At 40.8% G+C, this 16,524-nt stretch overlaps 1 long non-coding RNA gene and 1 pseudogene across 2 annotated transcripts in view; one reads left to right on the forward strand and one right to left on the reverse strand.

Moving 5' to 3' along the window:
* The window catches only part of LOC127483289 (uncharacterized), a 37,475-nt gene that overhangs the window by 14,760 nt on the left and 6,191 nt on the right, over window positions 1-16,524 (reverse strand). Inside the window, exon 2 of the long non-coding RNA XR_007909436.3 lies at window positions 699-773. This is a non-coding gene — a long non-coding RNA (uncharacterized LOC127483289). The remainder of the gene's footprint in view (window positions 1-698; window positions 774-16,524) is intronic.
* On the forward strand, window positions 5,533-6,106 carry LOC100349685 (small nuclear ribonucleoprotein Sm D1 pseudogene; annotated as a pseudogene). The gene has a single exon (XR_016212396.1). The product of XR_016212396.1 is annotated as a small nuclear ribonucleoprotein Sm D1 pseudogene (transcript).

Genomic DNA, 16,524 nt, shown 5'->3' on the forward strand with positions numbered 1-16,524 from the left:
TTTAGTAGGGCAGTTGTTTGGCACAGCAATTAAGAGGCAGCTTGAGATGCCACATTCCATATCGGAGTGCCTGGGTTCTAATATTTTCACATTCGGTACAAGTGTACACCCCCCCCCCCCCCCCAATTATCTATTGGCTTCTAGAAGAATTTTACCAACTGGCCTTATGATTGACTTCGCTGAGCTTTTGTTTTTGACTCTTGAAAACACTACTTTATACCAGGCGGCCAAATTCACCCAGCTTTAAAACTTGTTGGTTAACACATTATTCCCTTCACCGATTAACACAATTAAGCAGAAACCTGGAAACTGATTCAACGGCTCAGGCACTTTGCTTGATGTTTTTCTGGTTACCATGTGGTGTTCCAACTAGATTTTAATCCGTGAAGGTGAGATATGCAATTTTGTTTTGTTTGTTTCTCCTTTTGAAGGCAGAAGCTGTGAAACCCAGTTGAAATGTGTAGTGTCATTCCACCTGGAACACAGCCACACGGCCGTGTTGGTTTGGGCAGCAGTGCAAACAGAGTGAACATAGATGAATACAGGAAGCACAGATGGCTACGTGTTTTATTGGGAGATATGCACCTCTGGAAGGGCTTTTCTCCTAAAGACCAGGAGCTTTCTTTTATTTTTCATGCAGTAAGCTCACAGTTAAGTAAGCACAACAAATCACTTGGTAAGCGTGCAATAAAACTCACAGAACACGATGACAGAGCCTGGTGTCCAGAAGGAAGGTAAGCAAGCGTTTCCATCCAACATCAAGTCCTTCAACTCTGGCAAGAAAAAAGAAAAAACATTTAAAAGACTCTAGGATTTTTCCATCCAGCTCCAAGGCTGGCCTCCTGTATTCGAGTTGTTTGGTTCTCTGTGGCGCTATCTCCTATGGCCTTTTTCTCAGTTGACATGAAACATCCATATGCCTCATGGCCAGAGACAAAAATGAATCAAAACAGTGCTTCATTTGTGGACATTTAAAATAGGACCTGAAATAAGGCAATAAACCTAAAACCAAAGCTTTGTAGGGAGTAAAATTTTCTAAGTCTCCCTCCCTCCCTCCCTCCTTTCCTTCCCTCCCTCCTTCCTTCCTCCCTCTCTTCCTTCCTTCCTTCTTTCCTTCCTTCCTTCCCTCCCTCCCTCCCTCCCTCCCTCCCTCCCTCCTTCCTTCCTTCCTTCCTTCCTTCCTTCCTTCCTTCCTTCCTTCCTCTCTTTCTCTCTCTCTCTCCTCTCTCTCTTTCTCTTCTCTCTCTCTCTCTCTCTTTCTTTCTCTTTCTTTCTTCAGGGTGTGCAGAGAAAGGGAGGAAACCAATCCTCCGGGGCTGGGGGTGTTGGGATTAAAGAGGAGAGGGAGGAGGAAAGGCAAGAAACAGATGGAAGTGCTCTGACTTCCCCCTTCTGGCTACAACCAGAAAAGAGAGGGATCCTGGAGAAGAGAGCTGTTGAGTCTTGTCTGGGTGCAAAGAGCCCAGTTAAAGGCTGCTCAGCTCAACCTGGAGCAGCATCTCATATCAGAGTTGATTCAGTTTTCTCCAAGCAATTGAAACTCTATCAAGACAATAGAAAACACAAGAAATGTTCCCAGTGGCATATAAGATCCTGTTTCTTTCTTTTTTTTTAAGATTATTTATTTGAAAGTCAGAATTACACAGAGAGAGGAGGAGAGAGAGAGAGAGGTCTTCCATCCGATGGCTCACTCTCCAATTGGCCACAATAGCTGGAGCTGCGCCGATCTGAAGCCAGGAGCCAGGAGCCTCGTCCAGGTCTCCCATGCAGGTGCAGGGGCCCAAGGACACGGAACATTCTCTACTGCTTCCCCAGGCCACAGCAGAGAGCTGGATCAGAAGTGGAGCAGCCGGGTCTGGAACCCGTGCCCACAGGAGATGCTGGTACCTCAGGCCAGGGCATTAACCCCACTGTGCCACAGCACTGGCTCCAGATCCTTGTTTCTTAGGTCAGTTTCAAGAATAAAGCTTTGATTAAGAGGATTAGCACATGGCATCATTCCATTATTTAGGGCAGTTAAATACATCAAGAAACAAGGAGGTATGAAATCAGATAATAATTCATCTGGTCTACTAAGACACAGGAACTGATTTAAAATAATTTCCTTTTAATATCACACAACATTCAACTTCTGCAAACATTCTACAATATTCTTATTTACTTCAGTTTCTTTTTCTATAAAAAAAATCTCTTTCTTAACCTTCCTCACCAAAAGTACATTCTTATGCTTTTGGCTTTCTCCACATTCTCTTTTTCTGTCCTACCTACTGGTTTCTTGAATCTACATTCTTGAAGAATCCTCTAACACTTCTAAATTAAGAGAAAAATTATTATTCTAAATTAAGAGAAAAATATCTTCTAACAAAGAACACACAGAATTGTCCTTTAAAGTAGTTTTTGAATTTTGGAGGAATTAAGTAGGAAAACAGATAAATGTTTTTATCTTTGTTTACACAACTATACTTTACCAAGTGTTGCAAACCCTAGAAATCTCAGGAAAATCTTTAAGCCTAGAAAGGAAAACATTTAAGCATAGAACCAACAATGTTTTCAGTAAAAGACATAACACCCTGAGTCCAATTGCAAATATTTCCAGAGAAGAATCAAAACTGTGGATGACAAAAGACTTAAAATAGTCGTGCTCACAATTAGAACAACTCAGCAATTTCTGTGTTTCAGAAAGCACAACAGGGCTTCAGGGACTATTCTTTCCTTTCAGACCTTGGACCTATAATGGGGGAAGGAGGGGCATGACAGACAAGGTATATATTGGCCCTGACCTCAGAACAGAGGGCTCTTAATAGATAGGCAGAGAAATACCCATAATTTAGAAAGCCAGAAAATGAGAGCCTTTTGAGGAGCTGGCCTCACTAGGCTAATCCTCCGCCTGAGGCGCCGGCACCCCGGGTTCTAGTCCCAGTTGCGGCACCAGATTCTGTCCCGGTTGCCCCTCTTCCAGGCCAGCTTTCTGCTGTGGCCCGGAAAGGCAGTGGAGGATGGCCCAAGTGCTTGGGTCCCTGCACCAGCATGGGAGACCGGGAAGAAGCACCTGGCTCCTGGCTTCGGATTGGTGCAGCACGCCGGCTGTGGTGGCCATTTGGGTGGTGAACCAATGGAAGGAAGACCTTTCTCTCTGTCTCTCTCTCACACTGTTTAACTCTGCCTGTAAAACAAACAAACAAACAAACAAAACAAAACAAAACAAACCACCTTTTGAGTCAGAGGGGCCAGAAGGCCTGCCCTTGCCAATCTAGAGAAAAGATATAGGATGGAGTTGGAAAACAGGTCTATGCAAGGTGAATGGTCAGTAGTAAAACCAGCTGTTTAAGACAAGCCATATAAGACCAGTTCTTGCAGAGCTTTTTAAAACAGTGGCCCATGGTTTCCTCTAGCAGGGAATTTAACATATAAAGATAGTGCCAACTAACGCTGGGCCTCGGGCCTCAGCTACTGAGCAGGCACAACATTCCTGCCCCTTCCCAACACTTGAGATGCAGAGGGGGTAGCAAATACACACCAGGAAGTCGTAAGCAAGATGGGCCTTGGTAGTCAGCTGGAAAGACAGAGAGTGAATGGCCTCTGTCTCCTTTAAGATATTCCTGATGGGATCATCTGCAGGGAGTGGATGGGTGTGTGGTTGGCCGGGTGCCGAATGTAATTTTCCTGTTCCACACCCAGATTATTCTGCTACAGGAGCCTTCTTGCAGCATGTGCCCTAACTGCATTTAACTACACGACCTGTGCCTGCATGTGTGCAGCAAGAAGACTGCATGGCTGACACTGCACAGGACAGAGAAGGGAAAGGCCAAGGTGGCTAGTTAAAAAAAAAAAAAAGAGTGAGAGTGGGTAAGCCTCCGTCTCTGTAATAGATTCCTAACAGCATTGGCTTCAGGCAGTGGACAGGTGCATGATTTACAATGTGCCTATGGAATGTGGACACTGAATTGAGGCAGTGGGATGCCTAATGCAATCTTCCCCATTGGGCATTCCCAGCTTATCCCACCATGGAAATCTTCTGGAAGGGAATGCCCAAATAGCATTTACCTGCTTGACCCATTATTGTGTGGGTGCAGTGAAAAGAGACTGGGGCCGCTGTTGAATGAGATAGACAAGGCAAGAGAAAGGACAGAAGTAGGCCTGACATGGAGCATTCCGCAAGTCATCAGCTGAGGCTGCTCAGACTTATCCCCACTTTTGATCTGCCCCGGCTGGCTTGCCAAAGCTATGTTACTAGCCATGGCTGGAGTAGGTACTTGTCTTCCCATGAGAATGGTATTTCAGACATGAGCCAGAGACTGGAAGGAAAAAAATGGTGAGTTTTGATGAACAAACTTTACCTGGCAGGCCAGGAGGGTATCTCAGCAAAAAAAAAACAACAGCCCAGTCTGCATTAAGATTGAAGTTTTTATGGGTATGAGCCCATTCTTTCTCTTCCCTCTTATTCTGGGATGTTGCTGGACAGAGGGCTTTCCAGGTGTGGAATTTATCAAACTCCTCCAAGGGCTTTATCAGCACAATGTTATTGGAACTAATATTACTCCTGACAGAGCTTGGACAAGTCCCCTGAGGTGCCCCTGGGAGAGGGCTGGGGGCCCACATATAAGGTTAGCAGATGTGGGCAAGACCTTTGATGTGTGAATGCCACACTGCTTCCAAGGCATGCCTCTTTGTTTCTTCCCTCATTCCACCATGAGGGAAAATTCTTCCCATTTTTCTTCTTTGCTTCTTTTCATATACATAGGCTAATGTCTACTTTCCTACCTAATAAAAATAGGTGAGGAGCTAGGCAAGGAAAGTTGGAAAATCATGGCACAAACTTCCAAGGGTTGTGTGGGTAAAGGGGCTGTTGCCTGCGAACAGACCACCATAACTTTAGTTTTGTTTACAGTGGTGAGAAAAGAGATGGGTTGAAATTAAAGTCTTTAGGAAGGTAATTATGCACTAAGTCAAAGTGCTGTATTGCCTCAGTAACAAAAAACCTGACTTCTAGAGCCAAGAGTTCTATTTTTGTTATTGTCCCCCACAATATCATTCTTCGAATCTACACAACTATTGGTGCTAATAGGGGCACTGATGTTTTTGCTTACTGTTATAAAGGTGAAGGAAAATGTCACTTCAGCCCTATGAGAGTTCAGATGTTCAATAATAAGACATACAGATTTATTCATGTGCAAAAGCATAAAATCATGGCACAGACGAGAGCCATAGGATATCATTCTCCTGTGTATGTAACATTATTCCAAAACTTGCATACCCCTTTATCTATAGGGGAGGGGAGGAAAGAGGAGTGTAGGCAATTCCGAGGGCTATTAAGTGATTACTAGGGGAATCATGACTTCAGAGGTCATCTCTTTGGAATTTGCACAGGCCCAAGGGACAGACAGTATCTGGTCATGGAAGTCCACTGAACTGTGGTTACTTTCCTCAGTCCTCTTTTCTGAGATAGGAGAGGATTTCCAGGTGGAGATAGAAGGGCATTTTTCAATTCGGTCTTAATGCAGATAAGGAGAATTCCAGAGAGCCTTCTTGCTCTTGAAGGGACAGGAATAAAAAAGATTAGAGTAGGTTCATACGCCTAGCCGGTCCTCGGTAGTTGCATTCTCTGCGTTATCGAGCAGAAAGGACGATTGCGCCGCTACGATGAAGCTCGTGAGATTTTTGATGAAATTGAGTCATGAAACTGTAACCATTGAATTGAAGAATGGAACACAGGTCCATGGAACAATCACAGGTGTAGATGTCAGCATGAATACGCATCTTAAAGCCGTGAAAATGACCCTGAAGAACAGAGAACCTGTACAGCTGGAAACACTGAGTATTCGAGGAAATAACATTTGCTATTTTATTCTACCGGACAGTTTACCTCTGGATACACTACTTGTGGATGTTGAACCCAAGGTGAAATCTAAGAAAAGGGAAGCTGTTGCAGGAAGAGGCCGAGGCCGGGGTAGAGGAAGAGGACGTGGCCGTGGCAGAGGAAGAGGGGGTCCCAGGAGATAATGTCTCTCAAGATTACTGTTTCAGAGTGATGAGTGATTGGGGATTTCTTTTGTACAGGCTTTGTTTGTTTATGTCACTTTTTAATAAACATAAATGTTGGGCAGAATTGTCTATTGACTGTATCATATTGAGGTTCTAGTAGTTTCATATTCATGAAGTTGCCCTGTGAGACCTGAGCATTTCTTAGATAGTTCCCTTCTTTGATGATCAGACTTTAATTTTTTAAGTACAGTTTTTCTATTATGAATATATATATATAGAAAGAGAGCAACCACGTACCTTTTTACTTCACATGCTCTGAATATGTATTTTGTTACTTTACTCTTGACTCCTGTCTGTGGAACCTACCTATAGGTGAAACCATAAATTCTTTTTGATACTGTAGAAACTCAAGTCATTATTTTGGCGCCATGGCTCACTTGGCTAATCCTCCGCCTGCGGCGCCAGCACCCCGGGTTCTAGTCCCAGTCAGAGTGCCGGATTCTGTCCTGGTTGCTCCTCTTCCAGTCCAGCTCTCTGCTGTGGCCTGGGAAGGCAGTGGAGGATGGCCCAGGTGCTTGGGCCCTGCACCCGCATGGGAGACTAGGAGGAAGCACCTGGCTCCTGGCTTCGGATCGGCGCAGCACACCGGCCGTAGCGGCCATTTGGGGGGTGAACCAACGGAAGGAAGACCTTTCTCTCTCTCTCTCTCTAACTCTGCCTGTCCAAAAAAAAAAAAAAAAAAAAAAAAAAAAAAAAAAAAAAGAAAAGAAAAGAAAAAAAAGAAACTCAAGTCATGATAGAATAAGGGCTAACATTCATTCTGCTTTTCTGAGTTTCACTCTTTGGAGACTTGGGTACCTGGTAAAAGGTGGTAATCATCTTTGAATCAGGAGTCATTGATTGTGTTGTCATAGATAATGTTTTTTGTTTTTGTTTCTTTAGTTTTATAGAAGTTCTGAATAGAACATAGTTTTACGTGCCTCTGAGTTGAAACTGCAGCTAATATTCAGTAGATTATCAGTTATGAGCAATAATGAAACCTGTTGATGTGGAGGCACCTAAGTGGCTCCCCTTTCCAGCACTTTTTCAAGGAGTCCTTAAAAACAGAAGGGAGAAAAATCTTTATTTGACAGCAAAATGATTTTTTTTTCTATTATTAAGGATTTAATTGGTTAAGCTTAGAGAAAAATGCTTCTTGGTGTGTATAATTCCTTGTAAAGCTTACTACCATTTGTTTATATGTTAAGAAAAAACCTTACTTTGAGGCATTTGGGGAGCCTAAATCTACATTTCTGCTCAATATGCCTATGGATTTTTGTTTATTTTGTAAACAAGAAGATTTTCTGCAAAGTGTTATCTAAAAGTTTAGGCTTTGGGGGAAGGTTATATACAAAAAAGTGATAGCAAGGAGATGGTGTGTGTGTGTGTTTTTTAAAGTTACCATAAATCTTGTCATAAATATTTAAAGGTATCCACTCTCATCAAGTAAATTTAAATTTCTTGATTATTCCACAATTGACTGTCCTCTTGTTCATAAGTTAACCCATAGTGAATTACCTGTTTTATTACAGATCAGCCAGTTTGAATACAAATTCTTTGATCCAAAAAAGAATGTATAAAATTAATAATTAAGACAACTTTATATGAATATTCAAGTTGAACTGGCATGGGCAAAATACAATCAGTATGTAATTTTTCTCCGCATCTTTTGTAAATTTAGAAGTTGAGGGAATAAATATCTGGATCTTAAAAAAAAAAAAAAAGATTAGAGTTAGTTCATTTCTGAGCTTCCTGCTTTTAAGATCTGCAATTTACTTTAACTCAGATTGTTCAACATGCTCAAAAATTGCCATGTTTTAGGGCATCATTCTCCAAGCTCCAAAATAATGTTAGTCCCCTGAAAAATTATAAATGATATGTATTTAATGATTAATAAGTTCATGGTCTACATAACTGGAGCAAATACTCTCCTGTGTTACATTCACACTTTAAAAAAATGTATTTACTTGAAAGGCAGAGGGGCAGAGAGAAAGGGATATTCAGATAGACACACACACACACACACACACACACATACACACACATACACACACATTGAGAAGTCTTCCATCCACTGGTTCACTCCCCAGATGCTCACAACAACAGCAAGGGTGAAGCCAGGCTGAAGCTATGAGCCAGAAACCCCTTCTACCTAGTTCTTGAGCCATCATCTGCTGCCTACTGGGTGCATTAGCAGGAAATTGGCTTTGAAGTGCAAAGTAGCCGGGACTCTAACCTGGCACTTTGATACGGGATTCAGGCATCCCAAGTGGTAACTTAACCTGCCACAGCACAGCACCCGTGTCTACACTGACATTTGAGTACTAAACAACCATTGCATAATCCTCATTTAATCATAATGTATTATCATTTTATTTACATATTTTTGACTTTCATCTGTAAATTTCATCTGCTAATTCATTAAGGATTTGTGCATCTATATTCATAAAGCCAGTGTTTTTTTTTTTTTTTTTTTTTTTGTCTGACTTAGACATGAGGAGTTGGAAAGTGTCCCCTCCTCCATTTTCTGAAATTGAGTAAATGGCATTATTTTCTCTTTAAATGTTTCACAGAATTTATCATTGGAGCCACACAGCCATGGATTTTATTTGTGGAAGGTTTATAATTAAGAATATATGGGGGGTGAACATTGTGGCACAGCATGTTAAATAGCCATTTGCAATGCTGGCATTCCATATCAGAACACCAGTTCACATCCTGGCTGCTCTACTTCCAATCAAGCTTCCTGCTAATGAGCCTGGGAAGGCAGTGGAAGATGGTGCAAGTGCTTGGGTCCCTGCAACCCATGTAGGAGACCTGGATGAAGTTCCAGGCTGTCGGCTGTTGGCTGTTTGGCTTTGACCCTGGATGAAGTTCCAGCCAGGCCACTGTGGCCATCTGGGGTGTAAACCAGTGGATGGAGGATAGATCTCTCTTTCTTTCTCTGCCTCTCACATAAGTAAATAAATAAATAAATAACTTTTTTTAAAGAATCAAAATTTTAAATGGTCATAGTGATCTTCAAATTTTCTTTTTTCCTTGGTCAGTTGGTTATCTGTGTCTGTCAAGGAATTTTCATATTCCATTAAAATTGTCAAATTTGTTGGCATAAAGTTGTTTATAATAGTCCCCTGATATTTTTTAATGTCTCCAATACATGTACTACTGTCTTCTTTTTATTTCTAAAGTTGATATTCATGCCATTTTAAAATTGATCAAACTAGCTAGAGGTTTCTCAATTATATTCATTCTGCTATTTTCTAAGAATTAGCTTTTGATTTCATGGGTTTTTCTGTAAATTTTCTTTATTATTTATATTTAATTTTATCTTATTTTATTTTTTCCACTTACTTTGAGTTCAGTTTGCTTCTTTTTTATTTTATAAGGAGAATGCTTGGTTTCAATCCTTTGTTTCTATTGTTTTCATCTAGAGATATATGATTTCTATCTAAGTCCAGGTTTAACTGAACCACACAATTTTTAATATGCTGCGATTTTATTATCATTAAGTTTTTTTTTTTTTGACAGGCAGAGTGGACAGTGAGAGAGAGAGACAGAGAGAAAGGTCTTCCTTTGCCGTTGGTTCACCCTCCAATGGCCGCCGCGGCCGGCGTGTTGCGGCAGGTGCACCGTGCTGATCCGATGGCAGGAGCCAGGTACTTATCCTGGTCTCCCATGGGGTGCAGGGCCCAAGCACTTGGGCCATCCTCCACTGCACTCCCTGGCCACAGCAGAGAGCTGGCCTGGAAGAGGGACAACCGGGACAGAATCTGGGGCCCCAACTGGGACTAGAACCCGGTGTGCCGGCGCCACAAGGTGGAGGATTAGCCTAGTGAGCCACGGCGCCAGCTATTAAGTTTTAAATGCTTTGGATTTTTTGGCCTCATAATTTCCAAATACCTTGGGTTTTTTATAGATGTATTGCTTTTATTGTTTTCTATATTAATTCTACTGTGGTCTGAGTACATCCTGTATATGATTTTAATAATTTCAGAATTGTTGAAAGTTATTTTAAAGTACAGGATAGGGCCCATCTTTTTTTAGATTTTTTAAAAATTTTATTTAAGGTCCACAAATTTCGTATATTTCATATGTACAGATTCAAGAACATAGCGATACTTTCTACCCTCCCTCTCACCCACACTCCCACTCTTCTTCTTCTTCCTTCTCCTATTCCTGTTCTTATTTTTTACAAAGACCTATTTATGGTCAACTTTATGCTCATAAGATTAACCCTACACTATGTAGAGAGTTTAACAAATAGAATGAAGAAAAAAAAATAAAACACTGTTCCTCAACAGTTGAGACGAGGGCTGTTAAAAATCATGGCATGTCGTTCCAAGTCGTTGGAAAGAAACACATGCTGTATTAGTCAAGTTGTCATCACTGTAACAAATGCCTGAGAGAAGCTACTCAGCCAGGAAGGTTTATTTTGGCTTCTGGTTCTGGAGGTTCACAGTCCGAGATAGGGTGGCCCCATTGGTTCAGTGTATGCCGCAGGCAGTGGATTGTGGAACATGGGTAGAGGGAACATCAGTTGGTGAGCCAGGAAGCAGAGTGGGCAGCTGGGCCAGGCACTCAGAGTTTTACAATCAACATTCCCCTCAGAACGACTTTCCAAGGGCATGATTCTAATAACCTAAGGACTTCCATCAGAGCCCTCTCCTAAATCCCGTAACTGGATCAAGGTTCCACCCTCCTAGCACCATTAACTTGTGACTCTGGGTGATTCAGTGACTGCATGCGTGTGTTGAGAAGCCAAATTTTGTTTAAGCATGGTATTTCATTGTTGGACATAAGGTTCTGTTTATGGTAATTGGCTCAAGCTGGTCAGTAAGGAGTTGTTCAGGTCATATCCCCACTGGTTTTCTTTTGACTTCTATCAAGTACTAATATGAGAGCACTGACTCTCTGCTTTAATGGTTAGGTTTGCCTGTTCCCCTTTTTAATTATAAGTCACTGCCTTAAATATTTTGAAACAGTACTGTATACATACACATTAATGACTAAAATCTGATGTTAACTATGGGTTTGTCATATATGCTTTTTATTGTGTTGAGAAAGTTTCATTTTTTTTAAAGATTTACTTATTTATTTGAAAGGCAAAGTTACAGAGAGGCAGAGAGAGAGAGAGAGAGAGAGAGAGAGAGAGAGAGAGAGGTCCTCCATCCACTGGTTCACTGTTCAAATGGCCACAACGGCCAGAACTGAGCCAGGAGCCTGAAGCTTCTTCCAGCTCGCCCATGTAGGTGCAGGAGTCCATAGACTTGGGCCATCTTCCACAAGCTTATGTATTTTGACTGGAGAATTTAGTCTGTTTACATGCAAGGTAATTTTTAGTGCCATTTGTTCACTGTTTTCTAGTAACTGCAGAGCCTTCCTTCCTTTCCCCCATCTTCCTTTGTGATGAAGTAATTTTCTCCAATAGTATAGTTTGTTTGGTTACTTGGTTTTATTTTTAGTCTATCTGTTACAGGCTTTTGTTCTGTTCTTACCATCAGGCTTATCAAAATATCTTGAAGTTATAATAGGTTATATCAGGTTATTTTAAACTGATAAAACTTAACTTTGTTTAAAAGGGAGGCATTTGGGAAAGCAGCTAAGCCACCACTTGGGATGTCTGTGTCCCATATTGCATTGCCTGTATTCAAGGTTAGGCTCCACTGCCAATCCAGCTCCCTGCTAATGTGCACTCTGGGAGGCAGCAGGTGAACACTCAGGCAGTTGTGTCCCTACCACCTTGTGGGAGATCCATGTTAAGTTCCCAGCTCTAGGCTTTGGCCTGACCCAGCCTGGTTGTTACAGGTGTTTGGGGAGTGAACCAGCAAGCCAATTGGAAATCCTCATTCTCTCTCTCTCCCCCTGCCTTTCAAGCAAAACAAACAAATCATTAAAAAAAATGAAAACCTTTATACATTAACTCCATTCGTCTTACCACATTTAAAATTTCTTTTTATATTCCATTTTCCTCAACAAATTATTATAGCTACTGTTATTTTTAATAGTTTTGCCTTTTAACTTTCATATTGATTTACACATCATTGTTACAGTACAAGCATAAGAGTATTCTGAATTCAACTGTGTGCCTGCTTTGTTTTGAGACAAAGATAGAAAGAAAGAGACAGGGTTTATCTGCTGTTTCAATCCTCATATGCCCAAACAGTCAGGACAATGCCTAGCTGAGAAGCTGGGAGCCGGTATCTCAATCCAGATCTCCCAAGTGAGGGCAGTTAGTTGAAAACAAGCACTGCTGTGGTCACCGACATGACTACCAAGTGACTAACAGGCATATGGTTACACAGTGCAGATACCCTGGGCAAAGGCAGGGCTCACCTCCTGGGTGCAGTGGAGCAGGACAGAGTGAAACTTCATCATGCTACTCCAAATGGCATGCAGTTTAAAACTTACTAGCTGTTTCTGGAATTTTCCATCGTGTATTTGCCGACAACCCTAGTCCATGATGGATAATTGAAACTGCGGGAAGTGAAACCATGGATGAAGGGGATTTGTGCAGTGTGTGTGTATGAGTGTGTGTGAATTTGGACAGCTGCAATCATCAAATAATGAGAAATAAGAGAAATACTGGCTAGGTATTTACTGTCAGTTTTAGACTTTGCTATTTTTTCTGTAGAAAAGAGTCATTGAAAATGCAGGTTAAAAATGCTAAGCCAATTGAAACTCCACAAAAACAACTCTAAAAAATAGTAGAGTGCAAAATAGAGAGTGGAGAAGACTAATTAGGGGACCGTTATAATGAATCATCAGTTCAATGACAATGAAAGCAAATGCAAGAATCATCACGAACGCTAAGAATTAAATTATCATTATGAGAAAAGTCAAAAGTCAAAGGGGACCATAAGGTCACCAGCCAAGAAAAAGGAAATAGGAAAGCAAAGATATGAACATTTTAAAACAGATTGTTAACATTCACCCACTCAGGGTGTGGTATTGGAGGAAGTTGGAGTGGCATTAATTTTTAATTATAGTATGGTTTCTTTGTTTCTGTTTGGTTGCAGCAATAATTGTATATTGAAATATAATAATATGGGTCTGGTGCTGTGGTGTAGTAGGCTAAGCCTTGGCCTGTGATGCTGGCAACCCACATGGGCATTGGTTTGTGTCCTGGCTGCTCCTCTTCTGATCCAGCTCTCTACTATGGCCTGTGAAAGCAGTGGAAGATGGCAAGTGCTTGGGCCCCTGAACCTGCATGGGAGACCTGGAAGAACCTCCTGGTTCCTGGCTTTGAATTGGCCCAGGTGTGGCCATTGTGGTCATTTGGGGAGTGAATCAGAGAATGGAAGCCCTTTCTCTCTGTCTCTCCCTCTCTCTGCCTGTAACTCTTCCACTCATTAAATAAATAAATAAATAATCTTCAAAAAGAAAAGAAATATGATAATGTAAAATGCTGTAAAGTAAAGGTAAATTTTTCAATTCTTGACATTCATATATAACTGTAAAATAACTTGCACATGGTGTCTTGTTTCTATTTTTAAAGAAAAGCTTGGGCAATTATTGTCAAAATAAGACAAACTACTCTTAGCTACCTCTGAAGCACTTATAAATTTTTCAAGGACTCTTATAAGATGCAGAGATAAAGAAATATTACTTTTTTATTGGATCATTAAGAGGGCAAAAGCCAAATTTATATAAAACAGATGGTAATTCAAATAAGCTGATTATATTCACAAACCTTAAAACACATGTGAGTTATTTGACTCTTTGTTTTCAGGTTATCATCATGTTGATGTGGACTTTAAAGAATTCTGGTTTATAGATTTAAGAGATTAAAATGACCAGACTTTGTGGGTTAGCCTGAATAGTCATGGGTTGCTACAGTTTCCTCCAAATGGTTTGTCATCTCCCCATCTGTCTCACATGGGGTTTACAGGCATTCTTTGAGAAAATTCACCCTCCACTATGTTCCTAGAATGCTGGTGAGTGGAAACATAATTTCTTTTCTTGGGGAAATGGGGAAAAAAAGGACCTAAAACATCTGAACTTGAGGTTTTTCCCAGCCACCAAACCACGCTGTAATGTATTAGTAGTGGATGGAAGCTCAGAACTTTTTTAAAATAAAGTATTTATTTTATTTTAATGGCAGAGTTACACAGAGAGAGAAGGAAAGGGAGAGGGAGAGGGAGAGGGGGAGAGAGAGAGAGAAAGAGAGAGAGAGAGAGAGAGAGAGAGAGAGAGAGAGATCCTCCATCATTGATTCACTCCCCAAATGGTTGCAATGGCCAGAGCTGTGCTGATCCAAAGCCAGGAGCCAGGAGCCTCTCTCAGGTCTCCCACACGGGTGTATGGCCCCAAGCACTTGGGCCATCTTTTACTGTTTTCCTAGGCTATAGCAGAGAGGCGGATTGGAAGTGGAGCAGCCAGGACTAGAACCGGCGCCCATATGGGATGCCGGCACTGCAGGAGGCAGCTTCACCTGCTACGCCACAGCGCTGAACCACTCAGAACTTCTAAAGAAGATGAAAAAGAACAACAGAATAGCAGAAGGGAAGTGAACATGAAAGAAATAGTAACTATGAAGGAAGGGGAAATGAAAAAAAATTATCTGAATATGAAATATATAACTTTTATAATATAAATGTATATATGCATATTATGCATATACTAGACATGCATATATTCATTTACATTTATATTCAGAAGGACAAAAAATGGCTCTCCTATGTAAAATATAAAGAACAAAAGTAAGTTCTTCATAATGAAAATATTATAGCATAAATTAAAAACTCAATAGACATGTTGAAAGGTACGTTCAGGAAATTTCCCAGAAAGTAAAGCAAAACTCAAAAAGACATGAAAAGGGGAGAATGAGGGGTGGGAGGGAATTAGAGTACCATATCAAACACACTGTCTTAGTAGTAAGTTCCAAAACGAATTCATAGAGAAAATGTGGCGGGAGGGGCAGTGAATGCCAGCTAAATGGACAAAAATAGAACCACCCCAAATGTATTATTATTTCAGACTACTTGGGATAAACAAACTGTCCTACAGACTTCCGAAGACAAGTAGATGAAGGGGGAGGAGGGGAAAGGAAAGGGATGGGGAGCAACAGCGCTACAAGCCAGGCCGTGCTAGCAGCTGTGGGAGCGGAAAAGGCAAGGCAAGGACTATTTCCCAGAGCCTCTGAGTCATGCTCCTTAGCCAACAGCTCGCCTTGGACCTAGCAATTTTCATTTCAGATCTCTGACTTCCAGCACCAAGAGAAAAATAAACCTCTGTTGCTTTAAGTCATCCAGTTTGAAAAAAAAAAAAAAAGAATTGTTGGGGCAGTCACATGAAAGGAATACAGCAGGTGTGGACCAGATGCAGAACACATGCAGGTCTTACCAAAGACTCCAATAAGAAACTCCAGGAGAAATTTCCTTCAAGACAAATGGATGAGGTACCTGACGTGTCTGTAGAACTTTGTGGGGAGAATTAGACAGCTGGTGAGATTTGGGGAATTGGATACGTCAAAGAGAACCTAAGCTAATTTTTATTTTATCAATTTGCAAAAGATTTATTTATATATTTAAAGGGCAGAATGAGAGAGAGAGAGAGAGAGAGAGAGAAAGTGTCTTCAATTTGATGGTTCACTCTCCAAATGTTGCAACAGCCAGGTCTTGGACAGGCTAAAACCAGAAGCTGGGAACTCAATCCTGGTATCCCACATGAGTGGCACTTAGGCCATCCCCCACTACCTTCCTAGGCACATTAGCAGGGAGCTGGATCAGAAGTGGAACAGCCAGAACTGGAACTGGCACTCTGATATAGCATGACTATGTCACAGTGGCTTAACTAACTGTGCCACAATGCTGGCCCCTATGCTAAATTTTATAAGGTAGCATTTAATTCTAGGGAAAAAGAAAATTGTTCAGGTCAATAGAAAAGAAAATCATTGCAAATCACATGGTTCATCTGTAAACAGCATTTTCATAGTCATAATAGTGAATCATTCTATTGCTCTATTGGAAAATGGAGAAGTAGGGTCTTATTATAGTAGTGATTACCCTAAATCTTCAACCTCCCAAAAAATGGGAGATCCATAGAACTGTCCAAAGAACAACACATACTACATAGAGATATACAGATAAAAATCTATAGAATAAGTTTCAAAAGTCGAATGCAGTGGCTTCTAGGGAAGAATAAATGTAGGAAGAGGTGAGAAAACACCTCTTTTTTCCATTAAAATTTTTTTTATTTATACAAAGGGAACAAATTTCATGTATTTAATGTGTATATGGTTTTAACAGCACAATGATACTTCTCACCCTGCCATCCCTCCCACTCTCCTCTTTCCTTTCTTATTTTTCTTTTGATTTTTTGCAATGACATACTTTTAAATTACTTTATAATCACAAGCTTAACCCTCCACTAAATAAAGACTTCAACAAGTAGTAAGTAGAAAAACCACTATTCATAAGAAGCATTGTAGAAAAAAAATAGTATATTGTGAATATTCATGTATGTTTTTATAACAATGAAAACTGGGAAATAAAACTGGAAAGA

This window comes from Oryctolagus cuniculus, chromosome 8 (assembly GCF_051225735.1).
Source record: "Oryctolagus cuniculus isolate XC-2025 breed Fujian yellow rabbit chromosome 8, ASM5122573v1, whole genome shotgun sequence".
NCBI lineage: Eukaryota > Metazoa > Chordata > Mammalia > Lagomorpha > Leporidae > Oryctolagus > Oryctolagus cuniculus.